Source organism: Passer montanus, unplaced genomic scaffold (genome assembly GCF_014805655.1).
Source record: "Passer montanus isolate IOZ18808 unplaced genomic scaffold, ASM1480565v1 scaffold25, whole genome shotgun sequence".
Lineage (NCBI taxonomy): Eukaryota > Metazoa > Chordata > Aves > Passeriformes > Passeridae > Passer > Passer montanus.
Window position 1 is genome coordinate 9,743,477 of NW_024367149.1, and position 9,022 is coordinate 9,752,498.

The 9,022-nt window shown below is 45.1% G+C and overlaps 1 long non-coding RNA gene across 1 annotated transcript; it reads right to left on the bottom strand.

The window, feature by feature from the left end:
* Window positions 1-4,105: 4,105 nt before the first annotated feature.
* Window positions 4,106-8,292, bottom strand: LOC120503288. The gene is made up of 3 exons (XR_005627701.1): window positions 8,180-8,292; window positions 7,086-7,301; window positions 4,106-4,228 (listed from the first exon to the last, which is right to left on the bottom strand). It is a non-coding gene; the product is annotated as an uncharacterized LOC120503288 (long non-coding RNA).
* Between the last annotated feature and the right edge of the window lie 730 nt (window positions 8,293-9,022).

Sequence of the window (9,022 nt, forward strand, 5' to 3'; positions counted from 1 at the left end):
ACAATCAAATCCTCACCAAGGAGGTTTCGGCAGGCAGTTAGGAAAGGACACACAGCAGGACATATCCACCCATATTTGAATTTGGGGTTTCCATTGTAGTTTGGCTTTGCCTATCAAAAAGCCCTTGCTTTACCTCCACTTTTGAGGTACAAACTCTCAGGCACAGAAAGGTTAAGAATGAGCCCGAGTCTCAGAGCCAGAAATAAAACTCATTAGTTCTTCGTCCGCAGGGAGCCCTTTGCTTCCGTCTCATCCGAGCTGCCGTACAAGCACCACTGTCAAAGGCACCTCAAAGGAGCAGATCAATTTTATAGTGGTTTTACTCTTTGAAAGCATGAACAGGCTCTGCATTAGGAGCTATAATTTATCTGTCTGTGACCACTGACTGCAGGTTTATGAAATGTATCTAAATGGACTGCACGGAGCCAGAAAACTCAACCCAAGTATGTATAGCACACATATAACAAAGCTCTGCAAGGCTGAAAGTGAAGAATATCAGCAAGTGCTCTGGTTTCTGGATTGATTTGGGAGGTAGGTAGGCTTAGCTGAGGGCTGTGGTTTCTAAATTGGACATGGTTACCTAAAACTATTGGAAATTTGAATTGCATGTCAGATGTCTGGAATAAATGGACTCAAGAGACATAAGAAAAAACATGTGGCTCAGTATTTTTCTCTTTTTTAAAAATGTCTTTTGGAAACTGTTTAAATCTCATCTGGGGCTTGTATAGTTTCTTTGTTTAGTAATTCAGAATTGAAATTCTTTATAAAGCTTTGCTAATCAAAGGTAAAAACTTGATTGTTGCACACAGAGCCCTTCATCCTGAAAGATGCCTGTACACTTTCCAAAAACATACTCTCCTTTCCAGAAAAGTAAATGATCCTTTGCAAACTAGGCAGTGCAGTTATTTTATTTACCTCAAGTAGACCAAATTTGAATTCCAAGCTGGGCCCTCATGGCCTGACCCTGTTTCTAACTCTGCCAAGAGCTGTTGTAGCTGGGCTGCTCCCCCCAGCTTCCTGGTGCAAGGCAGACTTTGGGCTGCACATCTTTAGCAAGACCATCCAATACAATGACGGAGATTTCAAGCCATAGATTTCCTGTGGATTGCAGTCACCTCACCACTGTATCACCTTGCCATGTCAAGGGCTGTACTGTCCCCCTGTGACACTGAAAGGGCTACAAGAAAACACCTTTCTGTAGGCAGAGTGGCCTAACCTGAACCAAGGAGGCAGAGCTTGGGATGAAATGTTTCCCATCAAGGTGTGGCTGTGGTTCATAAAAAAGAAAAGGGAATTTTTCAGCCTTACCACATCTTGGAGATGGCACATGGCTTCCTGCACTCACTTTGGGTTCTCCTATCTCTCTTTTTCTCAACCTTCATTGTCCAATCAACCAACCCGCTCTTCCTCTGCTTTTCCCACATTCTTTACCTGGTGGATCTTTCCAGTTCTGATGTTCTCTAGGAAGTTCCCAGAACAATGCAGATGTTTTATAAAGCTTTTCTACTTCTTATTTCTTATAGCATGCCCAAGCTGGACAAGAGATCTTACTCTTTTCACCTGATGTGATGCAAATGCTCAGGCCTAGAAAATGCTGGGAATGACATAAGGACATAAAAATATCACTTTTTGTTCTGGGATACCTCTTCCTCTCCAGGATTTTGAATACAAAGAAAAATGGCAGACAATCTGTGTAGGAGTCCAGACAAAATTTGCAGCTCCTCTCAGCAGAAACCTACAGTAGTTATTTAATGTTTTCTAAAAGCCTTAAACTACACCAGCTAAAGCAGAGTTAATGGCAGCATATAAATGTCATTGGAAAGAATTACTGCTGTTTTATTTGCTGCTTTTGCGGACATTCAGGAATCTCCATCCAGGCTCTGTTTTGGATATATGGATATTCTGATCTGCACAGTCTTGGCAGGGTTAAACTGCCAGGGATAAGAAAGGACAGAAGCTCTTGGAAGGATTTGACACCCCTCTCTTTCCCACTCCCAGCATTCAGGTGTGCCAAGACGTTATGGTTTCTTTTAGATCTGCATAATTAAATGACTGATGAGGATTTTCTCACCAATATAAAACTAAATTATTTGTTGCTTAAAATAGAGCTGTACCCTCTCCAGGTTGTCAGCTGGTGTCAATCAGCCTGTTCTGGGACACTTCTTGGGAATAACACCACAAAAAATCAGGACAGCACAGTGCAAATCCAGCACCAGGATTGGAAAGGGAGCATTAGAGTGACCAGAAGAGAAGCAATTCTTGAAACACTCTTTTTTTGGAGGTGTTTTAGTGTTTGAACAGGAATTCTCACTCCAGGGGGTGGCTTGTGGAGCTATGGAGGACACGGAAAATTGCTGAGGGGGAAGCCCACGCCGTTTCCCCCTCGGTTTAACAGACAGCCCGGGTTCATAGTTGCCAAATTTTGCGAGCAGGCAGTAGATTTACGAGCCCCAGGAGCGCACCCGGCTCCGGCTGCGGAGCTGCGCGGCCGCGGAGCCGGGGGACCGCGGCGGGGCAGGAGCCGCTGCCCCTCGCTGAGCTGCAGGGCCGAAACCCAGTATAAATTGGGGAAAACAACTATAAAAAGTGGGGGGAAAGCAAAGAGGAACAAAAGGGAATTCGGGAAATTCGGTCTCATCCCCATAGTCAGCACTTTTAAGGCGATGGGATTACGCCGGTCCCTGAGCATCGCGGGGCTCGAAGCGGCAACACCTGGGCTGGGAAAGGAGGAGAGTTAGGACAGGAAAACTCTGGGGAGGGGGAATAAAGAGGCAGACGAAAAGGATCCGGCGAGAAATCCTGTAAGGTTACGAAAAAGAGTAAGTTGTCCACAGGGTGTCACTCTTGACCCACATTTGGGCCAGCACCCGGCCTGGTCTGTGGCCCCAGGAAATTTGAGATTTTTAGCACCCCAAGAAGTCTCTGAAAAGGCAAAAGTCTCAAAAAAGGTCAGACTGGCACCTCTGGGTGTGTTGGCCTGGACAGTCACCTGCCAGGCTGCTCCTGACCCTGCTTGCCCACCTGGCATCCCCCCTTGCCTGTGTTGCACCTTGCCTTGCCCTGTCCACAGAACACAGTTTGAACTGTGTCTTCCTTAGTCTAGGCTCACAACTCACCATGGAAAAGGGGATGAAGAATGGAAGAAACCACTCTTCCCCACAGCCAAACTCCTTCTCACCATTCTTGCACAAACTCCTGCCATTCCCCTTCAATGTTTCAGGAGTGTTTTAGCTTTGCATGAAATTCCCCCATCATCCCATACTGTTAGTCTGCTCCTTCCCCGCAGGAAACTTCATGTTTCTCAGGCACTTCCTCATGGAAGATTCTGCATTACAGCTTTATGGTGAGCCCCAAACCAGAATAAATCAAGTTCTGATAATCCCTTGCTTTTGGTAGCTGTAACTCAGAAGAGATTAAAGGGGTTCTTAGGTTAAGGAGAAACCCTATGAGTTCCCACCTTGTTTTCTTCATGGAGCTGTAGGCTTTTGCAGCCCTGAGGGCAAAGCTGGGGGTTGCCTGAAAGCAGGGAGAGCCCTGACCTTTGGTGGGATGTGGTGCAGAGGCCAAGCAAGGCAGGACTGCCTGCCTGCATTGCCTGTGCCAGCTGAAGGGTCAGTTGGTGCATTAGCCTTCCCAGGACAGGCACAGGGAACTGCGGTCATCCGCCAGGCATGGAGGGGCTGCAGGCTGACATGGATGCTGGGGTCAGCAGCACAGCAGCCAAAGTACAGGCTGCAACTTTTATAAAGCATCAGCAGAGCATGAATTATGGTGTGTCCTCCTGGCAAGGTTCCTGGAGCAGAGGACACACCAGCAAGAGTGCTATCTCCTCTTCCAGGGCTGGTTGGGACAGGATTTGTGTGTAGTGTGTACAGCACATAATTCATCAGGCTATCACTTACAGAGCATGAGCTCAGCACTGCAGCACTCTCTGACATTTTGAAATATTCTGCTGGGGGCCCAGCAGTTTACTGGGAGCATTGCACAAGATACATCCCAAAAGGGATGCTGTCCTTCTCCTGCACAACTAAACCCTCTGTAGGGAGATGTGCCCCTGAAAAGTCCACATCCATTAATCCTACCTGTTTGTGTTCCCTTGTTCGTGCAGTGACTTCATTCTTCTGCCCCAGGATGATATTTTAAAGTGTGCTCAGTAACATTTTAAGAACTTCTTCATTTTCTTTCAGGCCATGCTGAATGTGTCTACCCTGAGCTTTTATGGAAACACCTGCAATATGTAAACGCAAATGTATAAATCTCTGTAATGCGAAAAAACAGCTTCATGAAGCTGCACAAGAATGCAGCCATATGACTGCAAAACTTCATTTATAAGTATCTAAATATAGATCATAGCAAGCAGCAAACCCAGCCTTCAATTTTAAAAGCGAGGGCATAGGGGAGAGCGCAGAGTCAGCACTTCTTAAATAAGAAGTTCTTCTTGTACTAATTCATTTACAGCGGCATCTTCCTTTGACACAGCAAATTTGCATCACCGAATCCTGATCACAGAGACATAAAGATTTTTATGGGAGTCGGAAATAGCCTCCATGCAGGCGCTGCTGTGGGAGCACTGCACCACCACCGACCTCTGTGCCCAGACAAGGGCATGCTGCAGTTTTTGCACCAAGTGCTGCACAGGCTTTGCTCCTCCAGGTGCTTTGATCACATCCCATTCCTGTCCCCTGGTTCCAGTTTGCTCAAGTTATTTCCCAGCACCCGGGGCTGTGATTGCCCATGATCCCATGCACAGAATGTGCAGGCCGAGTGGAGAATGCTGGACACATCCTCTGTTCCACCTGCACACACCTGCAGCTCAACTGTTTAGGTTGATGGGGATATCATAGTCTGGATGACATTCCTTCATTAGGAATTATAGTGACAGGATAAGGGGGAATGTCTTCAAACTGAAAGAGGGAAGGTTTAGGTGAGATGTTAGGAAGAAATTCTTCCCTATGAGGATAGTGAGGCCCAGGCAAAGTAGCCCAGAGAAGTGGATGTGCAGATGACACATCCCTGGAAATGTACAAGGCCAGGCTGGTTCAGGCTTGGAGCAACCAGTTCTCATAGAAAGTTTTCCCCCTAGAAGATCTTTAAGGTTCTTTCCAACCCAAACCATGTGAGGATCCTATGATTCTATATCCTACACATCGTGTGGCTGTCTACTGCCATTATCTGGGCTGCCATTAGGCATGAAACTTTCTCAAATCATTCTTCTAGCCTTCCAGTTTCCATAGAAATACATTTTAAATTTAGAAAAAGTCAACTGTCCTTTGAAAATCATTGAAGACTCTGCAGAGAGACAGTGGCAAGCGTCCTACCCAACTTCCCCCAGTCAAACAGTGGGGCAGTTTTGTAGGATTCAATGATTCTCCATGTTTGCACAAGGAATAACCTCACAAACTCACCTGCCAGGGTTTGAGTAGAGAGCAGAGTGAGAAACTAAGCTTTGAGAGCCAAAACTCTAATAACCTGAAATTAGCCTTGCTCTGGGTTTACAGGAACCACTTCCTAAACCATGAGGACTGTGTCCAACTCACAGCCAAGACTGGATCCAGCTGCAGGGAACAGAAGATGTTTGGGGAAATTACTCCGTCCCCCTGGACATCTACCCCAGTGTAGTTGTGGTTGTGAGAAAAGCTTGAAACTGACCCAACAGGGTCTGTTTTCCAACCTGAATCCTCACCTGGGAAAGTGCTGCTGTTTAGGAATGGGATTTAGGTCTTACAGCATCAACAGGACCTAAGCAGATGCTTGAATGAATCCCTACATCTAAATCACCACAGAGACTGCTCTGCAAATTCCTAAACATTTTCCACTGGAATAATCAGAAGATCACACATTTTCTAAATATTGCATAAGTTGGCTAGTTGCTTGAATTTAAAATTTTGGGGCAAGGATCTGTGTCATTATCAACAAAATCTGAAATTATTATAGAACATTTTTCACACTCTCTTTCTTACTCACTGATTTCCTATTTAATAAACATAAAGAACATTAACTGGTATTTGTTTTCAGCCAAATGTTGAAGCACTGAGATTTTCTTACAGAAGAAAAATCAAGTCACAACTGTTTATGTTGGATGGGACATACAATGGAACACTGTGATGTTCTCAGATCAGGACATCCAGCTGTAGCTGCTGGACTTTGGCACATTGGTGTGATCCCAGAACACACTGCTGCATTTTGATTACCCCCATAGGATTTTTCCATAGTAAATTTGACATTTTCACATGAAAATTTCCTTTTTCTTCAATTAAAAAACCCCAAACACCCAGAAATCTGCTCTATACATCATGCACTAGGCTGAAGAGCCAGTACATGACCAAAGAACACCCACCACAACCATTCTGCATTTCATCTATTAAAAATATATCTGTATTAGCAGCAGTTTTTATGTGCTCATGCCTGTGCTCCCTAGTGCTGCCTAATGTGTTTAAGAGCACTTTCTGCCATGGTGTTTGGCCAAAATCCCAGCAGGACAACCACAACTGCCCCACTCATACAGTCATGGGGCAGGCAAGAAGCAAAGGTTCCATCAGATGCAAGGAGATGACACAGGTGTGCCAAGAACTGGCCAGGCAACAAAGACAGGGGACAAAGCAGTTCTTCCTCCCAACCAAAAAGTGTGAGCAGAGGCTGTTACACCCCCTGAACTCCAGCAATGAAGGAGGCTGCAGCTACTTCATGCCCCAAAGCCCAGCTTCTCACAGCCACCCAGCACACAGAGGCAACACATTCATTATAACTACATATATATCTCCAAGAATGACCTGGTAACTATAAAAAAGTACCTATATTATGATATTTTACTACTGCTTGTGTTGGACTCACTCTGCAGTTACAAAGTGGTTGCTAAGGAAAACCAATCTCTTGGTTTTGCCACGAGCAATTTAACTCAGGTTACCAACATGATAGTTACACAGGGCCAAGGCTAACACTTGGCACCCAACCATATTATCCATCTCTCAGTTGTGGCTCCCCAATAATGAATGCTCTGCCTCATGTTACACAGCCACAAGTTCAGGGAACAAATGGCACCAGAAACCCAACTGTGCTACAGGAAGGAAAACCCCAGGAGCAGATACCTCGTGTGGGTTGTGGTTCCTTTCTTCTGATTCCTGGTTTTGATAAAAAGGCAGAGCTGGCTCTCCTCTTGCTCCATGGGGAATGTTTGTGGATGAGTATCTTTGCCACCCATAGGGTTTGTGTACACCTGGCTTTTCTCACCCCTCAGATTTGGTTTTCTTGTGGCTGCTCAACACCCCACTGCAGCACTGCAACAGTCTTGGGTACCATAAAGTCTGGAACAAGAATCCACTGACAACTTTGGAATCACATTTTAGGCTGCAGGATTTAATCCATGGTACACAGGAGGATCTCCTTGCCATGGGACTGTGTTCAGTGCTCTCTGCCATTTGACTCACCCATCTCTGATACACAGAAAACACAAACTGTGGTTATTTACAACACTAGAAATTATGGGGCAGATCATCGGTCACTTGCTCCTCATCTGAGGCACAAAAACACAGGAAAAGCTCCTTAGTGTTTTCATCTGTCCCACTACTGCATGTTAAAAACACTGTCAGGAAACCATATTTAACACTGTGCTGTTTTCTCAAAGTAGGAGAAAGACAATTACAGGGAATTTGGAACATTTATACCACATCTAAAACAAGGTAAGAAATAACAGCAGGAGAATCTGCCATTGCCATTCATTTCCAACATATTTGGCCTAGAGATTCCCACATCCTCCCACTGGAGCAATCACCATGACGTTCCAGTCATGAGGCCAGCACAACTAGATGACTATAGGAGCATAGGAGTTCCAGTGCCAGTGGTGGCCCCCAGGGAGCTGGTTTAGACTGGTGAGAAACATAAATAAATCTGTGGTCCCTGTCAGCCCAGAACACAAGGAAATGTCTTTTTCAGGTTTTTCTTCCATCCTGCTCAGGGACATGAATAGGAGCAATATTTGTATTTTATTGCCTATTCTGGGTTACAAAAGCACAACTAAGGACTTCAAAATTGCAAGCTACTTCTCAAAATTGCAGCCTGTATGGTGCCAGTGTTAGGAATGGTTTTCATTGTCCTTGCCTGGAAAAGTGGTCACACTCCCTTGCCTCTTCCTGCCTTTCCCATGCTGGGAGGTGCTAACACTTGTCAGGATAGGGATACTTACCCAAAAAACTCAGCAAGGCTGGATCCCAGTGGAAAACAATGGGTAAATTCTGGTGGTGGGTCATCGGCACTGTCTTACTCTAGAAGGAGCAACAACAATCTGTAGCCCCGCAGGTGAATCTTAGCCAGCTCCAGATGAACCTTCTTGCCCCTTAAAAACAAAGCAAGGCTCATTAGCATAAATTAGAGCCATCAACCAGACATTTAGGCTTCAGATCATTAAGAGGTGCTAATGGCAGCCTGCAGGCATCCTCCATCCAAACCTGTCTCATATCCTACCTTGATACTGGTGTGAATGATGGCTCCACACTCTCACCTGTCTCTGCCACCTGTGACAAAACTTTCACAAGCATGATCAAAAGTTCTGTGCAAATCAGTTCTGGACAGTTTTGTTTCAAGTCTGAAAAACAATCAAAACAAAAGGGAGCTTCAATAATAAAATAACATTTTTTTGCTACAGCTGAGGCAGCTCCTGGCCATTGCTGCCTTCTGTGATGTCACAAAGATGTCCCATCCTCTGAGTAAGGAGGATCTACCCCACAACCATGAGAATGCACTAAAGCTGTGTCTCACAAAGATGTCCCATCCTCTGAGCAAGGAGGGAGTATCTACCCCAAAACCACCCCACAACCATGAGAATGCACTAAAGCTGTGTTGCTTCATTTCACGTTAAAATTACAGATTTAACTGTATCATAGTTTACCACACTTGATTCTACAGCATCCAATCTTTTCCTTATTTTCAACATCCCCACATTTTTCATTTTCTTTCCCCATCACATATTCATTGGATGCTGTACAAACAAGTGTAGATTTAAAGTGTCCCTGTAACATTTTACTTATTC